Here is a 17,771-nt window from a genome sequence, read left to right as displayed (position 1 = left end):
GACGGCCTCTATGAGTTTAAAGTGCTCCCATTTGGTCTGTGCTCAGCACCGGCCACTTTCCAACGCATGATGGACACTGTCCTCTCCGGCTTGAAATGGCAGTCCTGCCTGGTGTACCTGGACGATGTCGTTATATTTTCGCCCACCTTTGACCAACACTTGGAGCGGTTGCGCATTGTGCTACAAGCGCTCAAATCCGCGCAACTCACCATCAAAGCCGAGAAATGCCATTTTGGCTTTGAGGAACTTCGCTTGCTTGGTCACGTTGCCAGCGCACAAGGTGTTCGCCCGGACCCTGACAAGACTGCTGCTGTCTCAGGTTTTCCACGCCCAACTGACAAGAAGGCCGTTCGCCGGTTTTTAGGCCTGTGCTCCTATTATAGGCGCTTTATTCAAGATTTCTCGAAAATCGCGGAACCGCTGAACGCACTGACCCGTGACGACACGCCCTTCCTGTGGGGGACCGACGAAGAGGCTGCATTTGTCGAGCTTCGCAGCTGTCTGCAAAGCACTCCGATACTCGGCCATTTCGACGAGCATGCTGCCACGGACATCCACACTGACGCCAGCAATGTTGGCCTTGGTGCAGTACTGATCCAGTGGCAAGACGGTGCAGAACGGGTCATCAGTTATGCTAGTCGGACACTTACGCGCTCCGAGACCAATTATTCTACGACGGAGAAAGAATGTCTTGCAGTGATATGGGCCATCTGCAAGTTCCGACCGTACCTCTACGGACGACCCTTCCGTGTGGTAAGCGACCACCACTCCTTATGCTGGCTGGCGAGCCTCAAAGACCCCTCAGGACGCTTGGCTAGATGGAGCTTACGCTTGCAAGAATACGACTTGACAGTAGTTTATAAGTCTGGCCGCAAGCATCAGGATGCGGATTGTCTGTCGCGCGCGCCTATCCCAATCAATACCGAAGAAACCACCGATGATTTTCCTTTCCTGGGCTCTGTTAGTACCACCCAAATGGCGCAGCTTCAGAGGGCGGACACGGAGTTGGCGCCGCTCATCGATTACCTCGAAGGCAGTGAAGCTGCCATTCCGCGTGTTTTTCTTCGAGGGCTTCACACCTTCACTTTACGGTCTGGTGTTCTCTACAAGCGCAACTTTGCCAGCAGCGAAGAAGTGTTCCTACTTGTCGTACCATCACAGCTGCGGTCTGAGATCTTGAGTGCCTGTCATGATGCACCATCCGCCGGCCACCTTGGAGTCAGCCGTACACTCGCGCGGATTAGACAAAAGTATTATTGGCCCAGGTTACTCCCATCGGTGCGGGCCTACGTCAAAACATGCCGTGAATGCCAACGTCGGAAGACTCCTCCATTGAAACCGGCCGGATTTCTTCACCCCGTCGATCCACCGAAGACCCCTTTCCATCAAGTGGGCATGGACCTCCTTGGCCCATTTCCGAAGTCTTCGTCTGGAAAGCGTTGGATAGTCGTTGCGACTGACTACCTCACACGGTACGCTGAGACCACGTCTCTTGCCAAAGGCACTGCTGCTGAAGTGGCGCAGTTCTTCGTCCACAACATTGTCTTGCGTCATGGATCACCCGCCGTTGTTGTTACTGACCGGGGAACCGCTTTCACGGCCCGCTTAACCCAGTCCGTGATGACTCTGACGCACACGAGCCACCGACGTGCTACGGCGTATCACCCGCAGACAAACGGGTTGGTAGAGCGACTCAACCGCACACTAGCCGACATGCTATCAATGTACGTTGACGTCGAGCATCGAACTTGGGACGCCATTCTGCCGTACGTAACGTTTGCGTACAACACCGCCCTGCAGGAAACAACCCGACTGACCCCCTTTCAGCTTGTCTTCGGTCGCCAGGTGACCACTCCGTTGGATGCTATGTTGCCCGTCGACCCTTACTGCGACTCTGACGCTGACATCGACGTAGATACCTTCGTTCAGCGTGCTGAGGAAGCGCGTCAACTGGCCCGCCTGCGCATCCACCGTCAACAGGAGGCTGCCGCCACTAAGTACAACTGTGGACGCCGTTTCGTCAGTTATGCTCCCGGCGACCTTGTGTGGATTTGGATACCTGTTCGTCGCCGCGGGCTCTCTGAAAAGCTGCTGCGCCGATACTTCGGCCCTTACGAAGTAGTGCGCCGCATCAGTGATGTGACTTATGCAGTTGCTCCCGCCCCGACAGCTTGTTCATCGCGCCGGTCGCACCGAACTGAAGTCGTACACGTTGTTCGCATGAAGCCTTACCACGACCGGCTACCTGACTGAACTGCGGTCCACTGCAGCTGTGTTCTACCCTTTCGCTGACTTTTCTCTCCTCGCCGCATCGTGTCGATGCTGCAGAAGAGGGGGGGGCAGTGATACATGCATTCGAAGAAGAGACAGAAGTAGTGCAGGCGCTAGAAGAGGAAGAAGTTAGTTGGCTCTCTCGCGCGCGCTCGAACCACTGGGTGACCGCCGCAGGTTTTTCGTCTCTGCGCGGGTGTTCTTTTTGGCGTTGCACGCTACAATACACAGAACAGATAGAAATTGTTTTATGGCTGACGACAATGACCGCAACAGCTTCAAGCTTTGTTTTGAGTGTGATTTCTCGAGCAGGGACGCCGCTTTGCACGACAATCGCGACGCCTCCAGAGAGTCTATTTGCCTGCTCACGATCGCGTCTAAAAGTTTTGTAGTGTTTCAGGATATTTGCATGTTGTGGACCAAGATTGGTCTCCTGAAGACATAAAGCTACGGGCGAGATTGACCCTAGAATATCTTTTATGTCACTGTAGTTCCTCAACATTCCTCTACAGTTCCACTGAACTAGAAAAGCCATATTTATGTTTGGGATAGGAACGATTGGGAGTTTACTTATTTTCTGGGGCCGTTATGGCGGTCCTGTCTTTTTTCCGCTCAAGGGAGGTGTTCCGCCGCTGTAAAGCAGGCGGACTGGGAGTTTGGTCCATCACCTCGCAAGAGGTGCTGGACGACCGCGGGGAAGCCGCGGGTGGGTGAGTGTCAGGCCTCCCCCGACGGGGGGAAGTCCTGCGGGATGTCGACCCATGGGCCGGCACTCCCTGGCTTGGAGTTGGCAGAGCAGCCTTCGCTGTCCCTGCCTGGGGCGTGGGTGGCCCTCCCACAGGCGCAGTAGAACTGGCCTCGGCAGGTGCCGGAGCGCTGTGTGGTGCTACGCCCCCGCGCACCACATCAGCGAAGTTAGGTTTCGCTGTGAAGGAGAATGTGTTGGTAAGCGCAAAACGCCTCCTCGCTTCTTTGAATGAAATGTTTTCTTTGGTCTTAATGGTGATGATTTCTTTTTCCTTTTTCCAGGACGGACACGCCCTGGAGTACGCAGCGTGGTCGCCTTCGCAGTTTGCGCAGCGTAGTGCTGCGTCGCATTCCTCAGACTGGTGGTCCTTTGATGCGCATTTCGCGCAAGTTTTGCGGCCGCGGCAGCTCTGTGAGCCATGACCAAACTTCTGGCAATTGAAACAGCGACGGGGATTGGGTATGTAATGCCTTACTTTGACTTTCAAGTATCCGACATCTATTGTTTCGGGCAAGCTGCTGGTGTTAAATGTGAGCACCATGTGTTTGGTGTCTATTTCCTTGTTATCTTTGCGGATTTTGATCCTGTGGACATCAATTACATTTTGTTCGGATAGTCCTTGAAGCATTTCAATTTCTGTTAGGTGGATAAAGTCAGCCTCTGTGATCACGCCTTTGACTGTGTTGAGGGATCGGTGGGGAGTTATGGAGACAGGGATGTCCCCTATGGAATCGATGTTTGAGAGTTTTGAGCATCGGATGCTCTCACGCAGTTCGAGGAGTAGGTCGCCACTGGCCATTTTTGATACCTTGTAGCCAGGCCCCAAGGTATCTGTTAAGCATTTGGTAACAAGGAATGGGGATATGATTCGGGCTTGCTTTTCGTCACAGTTGCTGTGGATTAAATGGAATTTTATGTCTGTAGGTTCCTTTTTCGAAAAAAAGTCTGCTGCCTCGTTCCGCACTCTTTTAAGAGAGAAATCAGGTTTGGAAAGGGGGGGAGCCATAAAAAATTGATGTTTTTCGGTCATGGTGCCAGCCAACCACCATGGAGTCCAACAAGGGGACGCGACAGGAACTTGAAAGAAAGTCCTGCCCACGCCAGCTGTACACCTTAACTATAACCTAATATGACTCAACTCAGGGTAGTTGGTCACACACGGTTAACCCTCGCCGCCAGGAAAAAGAGGAAAAAACGAAGAAGAGAAGAGGATACAGGAAAGTTGTAAGAAAGGAAATAGGAAAGTGAAAGATAGAGGGGAGGACAGGAAAAGGCGACTGCCGATTTCCTCCGGTCGGGTCAGGCCGGAGGTGCCGTCTACAGGAAGCTGGGGCCAAAGTGGTGTGTTGCCTCCGCCGAGGGGCCTTAAGGGTCCAAACGCTCGGCATCGGCTGAACCACCAGGATCCCCTTTTCCCCGGACACGGCGATGCCACGCACGGCTAAGCGCGGATGTTCGGGTCCGTGGTGACGCATTGTTCACCATCATCCCCCTGCGGGGATGTCCCTGCGGATGCTCGGGTTAACCCCGTGGTGTCGCCACTCACCAACGTCTGCATGCTGCAGACGCCTCCCTGCGGGGAACAACCACTGAGGAACCGCGGCGGCCACTGTTGTTCATAACTACCACACGTGCACGAGGCAACTTTTCTGAGCTTTCTTAGGAAGCGCCGCTTTCTCGCGCTCCTCTGGAAGGCGGTGTCCGTATGCATTACGCTCGACTGATGGGAGCGGGCCATATTCCAGGTGGCTGCGGTCGCATGGAGTACACCTGCACAAGTTCACTCCGCGACAGAGACGACGAAACAGCGTGTTCCAAGCACCACGACCAGTATAGCATCGTGCGAAACTGTTCTGCTGAACAGATCGTCCTAGCTGGTTTCAGCTGGGACCAGTTTAACTGTGTTATGTAATAGTTGGGACCAGCTGCCCAGTTGGGACCCACTGCCAGCTGCTCCGAACTGGGATGTTTTCCACAACCCAGTTCAACTGGTCCCAACAGCTGGCACCCATTGCAAACGACCCAACAGGGACCAGTTGCTAGTTGCATTGCTGGTGCTGCTGCTTTTTTCACAGTGCACAAAGTCTGGTAAAAAGCCGCTCAAAAAGCAGGCAGTGACCCCACACTCAGCACATACTGTCCACAGCATGAAAAGTGTTAAAACCTTTATTATAACATGCACTTAGGTGCTCCCAAGCTTTGTTAGGAGGGATTTTCTGACATCTTGAATCTTTTCGGTCAGGAGTCTCGGGATGACTGCCACAGTTTCTTCCACATTCATGCCTTTCTGGGAGCCCCACTGCCGGACTGTAGCTGAAAATTAGATTGAAATGAAGTTTTAACGTCAGCATGCCGTTATGCAGCAGTCTTGCTGGCATCTGCCCTCCCCAACTATACAGTTGGCGAGGGCGGCAACATAAGAAAATGCAAAATTCCAGCCCTACGTTTCATAAAAATTGTCACAGAAGGCAGAAATGCAGCAGCAAGTTACAAATACTACATGCAAGGTTACCTAATCTGTTGTGGCTAACGATGTATAATACAGCATGACTGATAAAAGAGCCAAACAACTGAAAATGAACAGCCGTAAGACTTGTAGTAGTGAGCAATCACAGTCATAAATTGCCCAACTAGTGCACTGCTCAGCAGACAGGCAACACTTAAAGGTGCACTAAGACGAATGTGAACTAGTCTTTTTACCACAGGAACACGATCTACACGTTCCAAGCATTCTTAGAAACTTACAATTATGGTCGTGTGCGGCCAATTTTCATAATTTAAATCGGATTAAACGTCCCGGCTGCCGCCTTTTTTTTAACTCACTGCAGACGGTAGGAGGAGTCAGCCACTTTTTCAGCCAGTCCCGTGGCAGCTTGCCGCTCTGCCATCGGCGGAGTGATACGTAGGTATCGGCGAAAGCAGAGTCCACACGTATTTTTATTTCCATGGGCCTAATTTGCGGCTATGTAACCTCTGACTGTATCCATTTAATCATGGAATTAAAAAAAAAACGAAATAAAAGTGAAAGCGAAGCTGTCGCGCAACTGCCTGAAAGCCACTCCACGCGTCCTACCGTTTACGCTGAGTTATAAAAAAAGGTGGGAGCCAGGATGTTTAATCTGATTTAAATAATGGAAATCGGCCGCACAGGACAATAATTCGAAATTTCTAAGAATGCTCGGAACGTGTAGATCGAGTTCCAGTGTAAAAACACGAGTTCAGCTTCCTCTTCAGTGCACTTTAATGCATTGAGATCAAGATAGGCTGTGACGCTTTCTGAGGTCATTCACAATTATGGTAGACTTCAGACACCATTCATCACCGATGGTTAGACCTAAGCGATCACACGTAAATAATTCACTGCGGCATACAATGAATGAAGAACCAGAAAAGATTAGGATTGGAAGTCTGTTCTCGAACTCTCCCATTACCTTCAATGACGGCAATCTTTTCAGGTGTCAGCGCCTGCTTTGCTGGCTACCCCAGGGCTCTTTTGGTGGGTGCCACAGAGCCACTAACTGAACGCTCAGCCAGCACTTCACTTGTCCATGTGGCCTGGACCGCATCTTTGCAGACAAGTCTAGCTTTCTTTGCGCTGAAAATCTTCCTACTTAAAACAGTGCGCTGGGACAGGACACAGTCGAGAAACACACAGACACAGCACTTGACAGCCTGGCTGTCAAGTGCTGTGTGGTTTGTCTTGACAGCCTGGCCCACACTAATAACTACACCTTTTGTTAGGGGAAACTGTGAAAGAAATGAGAGATAATTAGCACAAGTTTTGATAGGACTGTTACAAATATCAATTATGAGTACACAAATGGTCAGTAAAGGCAAAAAATTTGCATTGCCCAGCGCGGGTTGACCATGTTAATATTTCACATGCACGGCAATGTGAACCGGCATGGTGGCTAAGTGGTTAGGGCAATCAGCTACTAAGCCAGAGGACCTGGGTTCGATCTCAGCTGCTGCAGCCACAATTTGATGGAGACGAAATGCAAAATTCGCCTTTGTGTTGTCAGTACATCCAGAGCCCTTCACTTTGGTGTCTTCATAGCCCATGTATCACTATGAGTCGTTAAACGACACGACTTGAAATTTATTTCTTGAATTTGCACGCCAATATTTTTTTTATGGGGTTTAACGTCCCAAAGCGACTAAGGCTATGAGAGACGCCGTAGTGGAGGGCTCCGGAAATTTCGACCACCTGGGGTTCTTTAACGTGTACTGACATCGCACAGTACACGGGCCTCTAGAATTTCTCCTCCAAATAAATTCTAGCCGCCGCGGCCGGGATCGAACCCGCGTCTTTTGGGTCAGCAGCCGAGCACCATAACCGCTGAGCCACCCCGGCGGCACATGCCAATATCACTGAGTACATTTTGACTTAGCAAGGTATCTAACAGCAGTATTAATTATACTGAATATAAAAGCTTGTCACCTTAAACATCTTGTAAAGGCCTTCATTTCAGCTGCGGGTCATCATTTGAGATGAGTCTGTTCGTTTTTCCATACTTCCCATTCTTGTGCACAACAAAGCCTACATACACAGAATTCAATGCCTGTCAGTTTGACCTGTGCACTTACTAGACTAGTGTGTATAGCATTGCTGAAATAGAACAAAATTTCTTTTATGTGCCCTTTTAATTAAATACAAGAAACTTGCGTAGCCAGGCTACATACGGTAACCGCAGACATAGAAATCTGGAAGAAAATATTTTTGGTAGCAACTCCAATAACTGCACACTGCAGGGGTCAGATGTTTATTCTTAATTCATTGTAAGTTCAAGCTGCCCAGACAACGTTAAAATAACAGAAATTCGACCACCAGTGCTCTTTTCAGTATGCAGCCTTTCTCCCCCGGTGCCTTTAAACACTCATGTGACCATGCACCAAAATGGCTTACGTCAAGTTCCTATAAGATTACTTACAGATCCATCTGACAGGTGGCAAAAATCTTCAGGCACTGTAAAGAACAAACCAAAAACAGGAGATGAACAAAAGTGGCATGTTTTCACCTTGCAAATAAGTCATTTTTTTAATTACAATGTAAATAAAATTTAATTATTGAGAACAGAGGTGCAGCTAGGTGTCCAGCTTAAATAATATGCTGCTAAGAGCAAATCAGTTATCTCAATCAATGTAAAAAATTCAAACCTGTTAAATAACATTGATGAGAAATTGCTAAAAGCACTGCCTGCAGTTCAAGTGGCCAAGTGCAGTAACTTTTAGACACTGAGTCAGCATAACATGCACAGTCTAAGGCATAGTGTAGAGCTCTCTATTAATTTGCACCACGTAGAATTTTTAACATGCTGCAACATTGCACTTAACACTATAATAAAAACGCAGCCAATGCAACTTAAAATCCAGTGCATGAATGTTTTCACCTGATGTGCTACCCTTGGATTCCACAATTCGTAAACATTTAGAAATATTTATTTCAGGTTCCTTCATGGCCCTTGGAGGGCATTAGAGAAGGCAGTGAGCAGTTTACAAATACGTACAGAATATATACACAACGGGTTATTTAAAACAATAGCTAACGCGCGTATTTAGCAGCATCATTACACAAGATTTCGATGTTAAGAGAATACAAGTAAACAATATTGCAAAAAAGTATGAAACGCGAAAAAACTTTAGGTTTGAGAAACAAAAGTATACAAAGTAGTGTTAAGGCATAAGGTCATTTAGAAATGACCTTCCAAGCCATGAATACGAATTTCCAAGCCATGAATACGATAACAGCTGCTGAGGCAGCACAGCAGGTGCTGCTGGCTGTGGCAACGCACATCACTGCAGTAACAGTGCAAAGCTTTGTACAGGCCATTCACCAAACAATATGATAGCACTAATATGAGGGTACGAACTATTAAAACAGTGGCTTTGAAGAACATTTGTGTAACAAGGCAAGGACAAAGCTCTTCCGTTACTTGATCTAACATTAACAAATAGTTATGTTCACGTAAAAGTTCTGATGGCCTCCTGTTTATAAAAATGATTTACTTATGAGGTGCACGCTCTTTGTCGGGCAGAGAAGCTGGCCCCATGACCTGGCTGTCATCAGCTGGAGAGCATGTCATAAAAAGAGACGAATAATAAAGACAGCAAAATTAGAACTGAATTTCTCCTTACACCCACTGTAGCCACAATGAGCTATTTTACTACTAAGTGTTAGAATATCAGACAGTAAAAATGCTTACAGCATGGTGGCAGTGGCGACACGCTATTGCTTGGACCTGCTGTGTCTGGCTCCAAGCTGCTGCTTGACCCTGTCAAGGCTCCCGCACTGCACAGGTTCATGGCTGCACTGTGTGCAGGTGAAGAACTTGCATCTGCAAGTCAAGGACACATCACCAAATAGTGTTTTGCCTCCCCAATTACTGGGCACTTTCAAGCGAAATTAGAAATTAGACATTGCGGTGTTACCAACCTGCAATTATTGTACTGGAGGTTGATATGACCTGAAGGAATGTCCAGTAAACACTAACCTTCCCACACAAAGGGGCCCATGCTAGTTAGATCCTAAACAATATGCACATACTAAAGAAGCTGCCATTCTTTTAGTAGCAAACATGCTGCAGACAAATGACGTCAAGATGTTCAGAAGCAGTAATAACATGCATCAAGCTTTCCAGTTAACACAATTTCAATTAAAGGGGAGAAGGGACATCAAATCTCACTTGTGTCCGTCATTGCTCATACATATAACAATACTATTTACCAACATTAACATTTTAATGGAAGAACTGCCTCAACATACCAACACTGGATTTTATGCACTGCACGACCAATCTACTGAAAAATTTGTAATACCAAAATCACGGTGCTTATTCGAGCTTCTAAAGAGTGTGCAGCCAGAAATCATATTGCCCATGCAGTGATGAAAACAATAGCAACATCTATTTCCCCCATCACCGCAAACAAGATTAACTACATATCCGCACTTGTGAGTCTGCTCAAGCAGTGGCAATGTAGCATAACTATATAACGAGCTGGCAGTAACAAGTGCATGCTTTTTTGACGATCAAAACTGAGCTGATGTAATTCATAAAGGAGGATTGCATGAGAAGCAGCGGATGCCATTTTGGCGTACAGCTTCAACTGTGCAGGCAGTTATAAGGCGATTAGACATGCACACAGCACCTGCCGGCCCCTACGCCAAAAATGGCAGTCATTGTAGCTTGAGTGCTCCCTCTACAAGCACCCATATCAAAGCTTATAGTGTTGGATGTTACAATTGCTCTGTCAGCATGCTTCCTGGTGAAAAAAACCTCTTTGTTGGACCAGTTCTATGCCCTCCCCCATTTGTGCCCTGAACTTGAGTAACAAAAGCATTTTTAAAGCAAGATGAAGAACAGGTGAAGACAGGTCTACGTTTGACAACTCCCGCATTTTACCTTGCCACAAATTGTTACTCTGGGCACAGGAGAAATTTAGGTTACATGATCAGACACCAAAATGATACTACTGTCTTGCTAGCCAGAGCACAATCACTGCATGAATAAAAAAAAAGTACAATGAAAATGAATTGCCAGAAGTGCCCCTCTTTTTATGCAGTGTTCCACTGAAAAGAAAAAATAAATCTTATACACAGCGAACAAAATTAAAAAGTGAAGGGTTTTGCAGGACCAGCAGATAATGGCTAGAGTTCTGCACTTTTTGTGCACTGTAACAATACAAGCACTGCACATAACTCAACAACGTGCATAACACTAGTTAAAACCTCGTAATGCTTTTCAATCATTTTCAAAACATCCAGGCTTTGATTATCAGTTAATAATTAAGGATCTAATCGCATCACAACCAGCCGGCCATAAAAATAGGGAGAAGGGTTAGTGTGGAAGTACTTGCCCTGAAATATTTTGCTTTCCAAGCAGCGCTGGAGAGATTCCACTTGGGAGACAAGGAATTCCTTGTCTCTTTGCAGCCCCTGAGCCTTCTTCTTCCGCATTTTTTTTTCAGCGTTTGCTCGCTGAAGTACTTCATATGAGCAAAGCGACTCATCGTCCCCCGATGAACTTGATATCGAGTAGCGCCGCTTCCGGCTCTGAAAATTCAGAATAAACTATCAAGTAACATACTATCAAGGCCATCAGCCCTAGGTTTACTTATATGCTGCTTACCTGCCCGTGGAAGGATGAGTCAGAAGGCGTCATTCTCTTCTTCTGCGCACTCTACAAGTGCTTTTCAAAAATTGCCTTTTAAGCAGCACTCCCACTGCTCTCTTTAATCTGCTTCTTTTTCATGGCAGCCTAGTGCAAAGAGGAGGCACATTTAGCACTTGAAAACAGAATTATGGAAGTGAGTGCAGGCAATTGAATATTTTGATCATTATATGAGGCTTGCATGCCACTGTAGCAGGTGAGCATACCTGCTTTTCCTTTTTCTGCTGGCTTTGAATAGGCTCCAAATCTTCTGGGACTTCTTGCGCTCTGATTTTGGGCATTGTTACTCTTTTCTCTTACATTTTTTCGGTGAGTTCATCACGGGTTTCCACGCAGATTGTGAAACAGATGGAATATATTATGACCTGACAAAAACGCCAACAAAAGCAACAACAGCAGTACGGCGGGCCAAATGCACCAAAGTTAAGCCAACTAGTAGGCACACACATGTGCGCTAGTTTTAAACTTACGCCATGCGAAGCAGCACGAAAAGAAGCCAACCAATCCATTTCCATGTCGGTGTTTTTGCAGCCAATATGCATTTCTGTACTCCGATCGCCAATATGCCCTTAACTTCAGTTCTCTAGTAGGCAAGGAATTAATAACATCAAGCATGCTTTGGCTCGGTCGAACCAGCGCTCCACGTGTTTGGCACCCTATCGTAGCGCGAATTACGTTCCTGCCGCTGCTGGCATTTGCGCTCGACTAAAAATTTGCTGGGGTTTGGCTTTGGTTAAATTTGGTAGGTTGCGTAAGCATCCATAGCATTCCGTTCGGGATCATCACCGGTTGTAGACGATTCGGTTTCGATAGAGGCGCGGTGCGCCCGTCTAGCAGCGTCTTGAGCGCGCCGCTTAGCAAGGCGCCGTTCGCGTTCTTATCTGTCCCCGAAGCCCGTTGTCGTTTCCTGGCTTCGTCAAGCCGACGTAGCCTCCCTTTCTGTTTATCAGGCGGGATAACGACGGAGCCGGCAAGCGAGCGAACGCATTTTATACCCCCCCCCCCCCCCCCCCCCCCCGTTCTCCACACTCCGCAGCTGGCGACAGCGCGGCGAGGGCAGCGCCTCCACTCGGCAGCGGCGCGGCTGCAGCTGTAGTGCGCCGCGCCTCGCGCCGACCTTCAAGGTCAAACGTGGATCGCGGCCGCCCCGACGCGAAGGGCTGAAACCTGTCGTAATATTGCTTACGCTATAAAATAACAATCCGCTCAGGCAATCACACGAACGCCACAGAGCGCTGAATGTCTGATTCTGTCTACGCCAGTACGATAGACACGTCGCATGGAGATAGTGGTGTTTACGTTCCGAACGTCGGCTATAGGAGACGCCTTTGGAGAGCTCGAACTGGTTTACACTACCTGGGATAACTGAACGTGCACTGGCATCGCACAGTGCACAGGCGTTTTTGCATTTCGCCTCAACAGAAATTCCGCCGCAGGCGGGATTCGCTCCCGCGACCTTAGAACCAGTAGCCCAAAGCCAAGTCATTGTCAGCCAGAGCGGCGGGTCTTGACACATGGTTACAACTTACCGGCTAGTAGGAGGACCTGCGCGTCATAGTACCCGGCGTCTGATCCGTCCCCTTCTTTATCGATCCAGAGTACCGAATAGGCAGACTTGTTTAAATCCTTTGTTGTCGTCGGGCGAAACTGCCCAATATCGGACGCTGGCACCACGTGCAGCTTCCTGTCGATGTCTGCGACGAATCTCACTAAGGCAAACATATTGGGCCAAGGATCTTAAGCCTGAATCTAACTTCAGAATATGTTATAAAATAGCCAGGCCCAACAACACACTGACAATACTATAGAGTTGACAACACAGCTACCGGCAACACGGCAAGTGCAGCCAGTGACAGCGATGGCGATGGCTACTGCTGGTTGTGTTCAACGCGATTCAACGACGACAGACAAAATTAGAGATGTCGCACCAAATGCGCAAGAATGATGAGGCAAGTATTTCTGGTGCTTTTTGTGAGGGTTTGCTGCAATCGTATAAAGATACTGATTATATAATTTAGGATATGCTCAAAACTTACTTTTTGGGGCCATATTGGCGAAATCCGCAGCCGCATCAACATCGAAATCACCATTAGCCGCACGCACGAAGCGTGTATGCACGGTTTGTTTTGATCGTTTTGGTGCATGTTTTGATGTCTTGTTTGCGATCTGTTGTGACCTTCTAGTCGCGTTATCGAAACAGCTTTATGCGGCCTCGCAAGCGTTACCTGACGCCACACCAAGTGTTGCTGACCTTCCAAGCACGACAAGGTGGTGATGTGGACAGGCGAAATTGAATCCTCTCCCAGTCCCTGCAGACGATCAGTCCCGGACTGCCAGTAACACAACATCACAGTCAACTGTCCAGCACGAGGACAGCACAGTTACCGAAACAACGCCATCCCTTGAAAATGGCACGAATGCAGCGCAGTCGCAAACAAATGAACAGCAGCAGGAAGGGCCGAGACACACCGCACCGCCGGATAATCCTGCTAAGGAGCCTGAAAATACTGGAAGTGCGTGCGACACGCAGCCGCCCGACGACGACGTTGACCAACACGAAGAGGCAGACTGAGCGCCCAGGATCTGCTGGTGCTTGCTGTAAACATCGCAGCTGAGTTTGCATTGCCTTGGAAAGCAGTGGAAGCTCTACAGAGGATATTGGCATATGTGCTTAAAAGGCAGGACCTGCCGGAAAGCAAATATTCTTTCAAGAAGAGTGCTGGCGTAAGCCTGGAAGACGCCAAATTTAATTTTTACTGCAATGAGTGCCAGACACTTGTTGCGGAGACGTCGGGCCGCCTAGCTGACCGGAACGGAGTCCGCGGAAGGTGCTCGATTTGTGGCGAGGGATATTGTGGACAAAAAATGCTCATGGATAGAAATTTCTTCCTGATCCTACCACTGGAGCGTCAGATCAAGTTGCTTCTTGCTGACAAAGAAATATCCGAAACGCTCCATGATCGGCTGGAAAATATAAGTACTAATGACGGAACTTGTGAGCAAATGGCAGACATCACAGATAGTCGAGCTTACAGGAAGGCTCGTCAGAAGATGTCGCCGAATGATTTGACCGTGCCCCTAACTCGGACATTAGTCCTATTTTAAGTCGTCCAAGTATATAGCATCTGGCCCGTCCAGGTCTTGGTAAACGAGCTTCCCGTAAATCTTCGTCACAAAAATGTGCTCACAGCCATGCTCTGGTTTGGGCAGTCGCACCCAAACATGACTCTGCTTCTGAACAGCTTCGTGCAACAAATGGAGCCCTTGGCAGTTGTCTGTGTGACATGAAAAGATGGCACAGAGGACATTCAGTCAAGGGTACGTGTATACTGCATTTTGTCAATATATTTGCCATCGAAGCCACCAGTATGCTTTGTGGCCAGTCTCCTCCACTATACTGGATAGTTCAGCAGCGTAACTTAATTGATGAAAGGTACCTGCATGTTATAACATTTTTAGAAAAACTACACACGTTTTCCGAATGAAAATAAGAATATTGTAACAATGTGACCGGTGACCACATATAGTTTCGCTTCATGGTTACATGCATGGAGTATATGCGCTTAAGGACTGAGAGTCACAGCCCTTAAAACATGCACGGCAGTGAACTGTGTTTCCTTTGCGGCATGCATTATGTTCTACTATAAAGAAAAAGCTGAAAATTTGTGTGTATATTTGAACCACCTTGTTCACAAAAATGACAAATATGGCTGAAAATCATAATGAATTCATGTACGCCGCCCACTTCCAAGCTCACGGGATAGTAGCGATATTCTTGAGAAAAACGTTTTTGCTCCCAATTAGTTATTTTCTTGTGTATTCCAGAACTGTTTCTCCAACGCAAAAATTATGTACAGTGCCCTTTACTAGAAGATTCCACAACGTTAGAGAAGAAAAGTTACAGCGCGGACAGCATCTCTTAGGCGCGCTATAGAAATTCTCGACGTCCATCTCTGTTTTAAGGTTTTTAAAAGCAGGTCTCTTTTCTAGGTACGAAATGGCCCACCCGTTTTGTCCAGTTGACATTTTAAATGTAGCCGACATCACGGTCTTAGTGAAAAAATTCTATGCACTTCGAGAAAAATTGTGAAAAGTCGCATGCATGATGAACGTAGATGGCATGGCGCAAAGGGATATACTTTGAACTGCTAGAATTAGCTTATCACTCATGAGCTGGATGCTAGCAAACAAGGGATATGTTGGAAAGCTTTATCAGCGTACCGGTGTAGCTGGCTTGACTGAGTCCCTTTCTGCACGTGTCTCTCTCATGCAGATTCACTGCTTCAGCTGCTGTGCTGATGCCCCGGCGAGGACAATAATGCAGAATATGCTGCAATTTAATGGACACACTGGCTGTGGCTGGTGCCTTCACCCGGGCACTGTCATTGATGGTAAGCACTTTTCTGACTTTTTAGCCTCTGGAGAAAGTAATAATTGTGCAAATTATCTTTATAAAACCAGATGTAAACTGCCGTTTTTACAGATAGTGGTGATTTTGCAAGCGTAAGGAATTATTTGTTGGCCCTAAGAAAAAAGGTTATTTCAAGTATGCAGTAAAATGCACTCATTTAACATCATGAGTGGCAGGAACAAATTGCTATGTGTGGAATTTTAGCGTAATTTGGTTCTGTTCGAAAAGCTGGCATAAAGCTGGCTGTGTCACTGCGATGACATGAATTTGTGCCCATAAAGCCACTCATGCTTGCACTATAACCAACCTGCCTGCTTCTTTTGGTTCTGTTTGCGAGTGCGAATTGCCAAGTCTGCTGTTCTCACTACTAGCATGCAGCATTCTTTACTGGATGTAAAACAGTGACACATTGGCATGTTTGTGTTCGCGTAATGCAGCTGAGGTTTTTATTTGCCTTCTATGCTTTAAAAAATATCTCAAGCTGTGACCACTTGCATCTGTAGACGTTGGGGCTAAGTACAAGCTGTAACGCTGCGAAATGTTTATAAAATGTGCAGCTAGTACTGTTGCAGAGTACATGCAGAGATATCAAAGTTCTTTGTTGCAGCTTCTTTTATGTTATTCATATATAAAGCAGAAAACATTATTTGTTTTGTATGTGACTTGCTGACCTTAATATATCACCTGAACTTTTTATTGCAAACAGGAAACTCTGAGGTATACAGTTGATAACCCAGCACCAGAGAGAAGCACTGATCAGACTATTGAACAAATGAAGGAAGCAACAGCGAAAAGTAAAACCATCCAAGGTGTGAAGAGACCCACAGCGTTGATAAATCTATCTAACTTCGATGCAATCTGGGGGTTCACCCCAGATTACATGCATTGCGTTTTGCTAGGCGTAACACGGCAGGTTACAGATCTCTGGCTGTCAGCTCCAAAACGGCCATATTACGTTGGCTGTCCTGAAAAACTGGAAATAATTTACAAGGATCTGTGCTCTGTCAAGCCACCTTTATGCCTTCACAGACGACAGCGCTCACTTCCCTTAAACAAGTTTTGAAAAGCCACTGAATGGCAACAGTGGCTCCTTTTTTTGCGCTACCATGCCTAGAAGGCATTTTGTCCACAAAATACCTTGAGCATTTTGCATTGCTGGTTGATGAGATTTCTCTTTTAGTACAAGATGTGGGGACAAAGGCTGACATTACATAAAGTGCGAACTGCTTAGTGAAATTCGTGGTGCAGATGCAATTTCTTTATGGAGAGCACAACATGACTTTCAATCTTCACCAGCTTCTTCACATGGCCAAGAGCACAATTGAGCAGGGACAATTGTGGGCGCACTCGTGCTTTGCGTTCGGGTCGAACATTGGTCACTTGAAGGAGCTGGTCACTTCAGCTAAGGGTGTGCCGCTTCAGATTGTCGAGAGAGTTTTGATGGCCAGTTTTCTGAACAGTCTCAAGGCCCTTTCCAGCCATCAGACACAGGAGTTTCTGAAAAATCGGCATGTCTGACACCGACAGTCTGTCGTTGTTCTTGGCAAGAAGAGCGAACTGCCACAGCCACTCTGAGTTTGTTCAGAGCCAGATTGGCCACATAATAGGCGGTCACGTTGTGGAGCACGACAGAGTCAGAGCATCTCGGTATGTGTTTCACAACGAACAGTACAAAAGACCGAACAAGACAGATAGCACTGCTGTGATGTTTCCAATCGAAAGTGGGCATAAAGATCAGCCATATCATTTCTTTTGAGGACATTTATCACCAGACTAGGGTTTTCGCAAAAGGTCGCTAATTCTCTACTCCCTCAGCTTATCAGAGTGCACACATTTTGAAAGCTGAGGAGGTCCGACATGATTATCTTGTGCAAGTCTGCCAGGATCTTCACCCATGTATCTTCATGAAGGGCAGAAAAAAAAACTTTTTTCATATTGCTAGCCTTTAAGGATCTTCATAGGGGCCAGTGAGCATACCTTGCTTCCTAATGACTTCAGGGTGATGTTCAGCTATTTATTTTTATGCTTTAGTGTTTTAGTTGTTTTAAGCATCACATTTTGTTCTGTAAGTTTCAGTCAGTGAATTGTGGAATTTATTGTACCAAAGCGACACATAGGCTTTGAGGTACACTGTAGTTAAGGCATTCGAATTATTTAGACCGCCTGGGGGTTC

General features: G+C 47.1%; 1 pseudogene; it reads left to right on the top strand.

Annotated features, from left to right (window-relative positions):
• Positions 1-13,128: 13,128 nt before the first annotated feature.
• On the top strand, positions 13,129-17,397 carry LOC149356726 (uncharacterized; annotated as a pseudogene).
• The last annotated feature ends 374 nt before the right edge of the window (positions 17,398-17,771 follow it).

The sequence above is a fragment of the Amblyomma mixtum genome, chromosome 3, assembly GCF_055824585.1.
Source record: "Amblyomma mixtum isolate Tamu chromosome 3, ASM5582458v1, whole genome shotgun sequence".
NCBI classification, from domain to species: Eukaryota; Metazoa; Arthropoda; class Arachnida; order Ixodida; family Ixodidae; genus Amblyomma; species Amblyomma mixtum.
The sequence above is the reverse complement of the archived record's forward strand: the minus strand, read 5'-3'. Positions and strand labels throughout refer to the sequence as shown.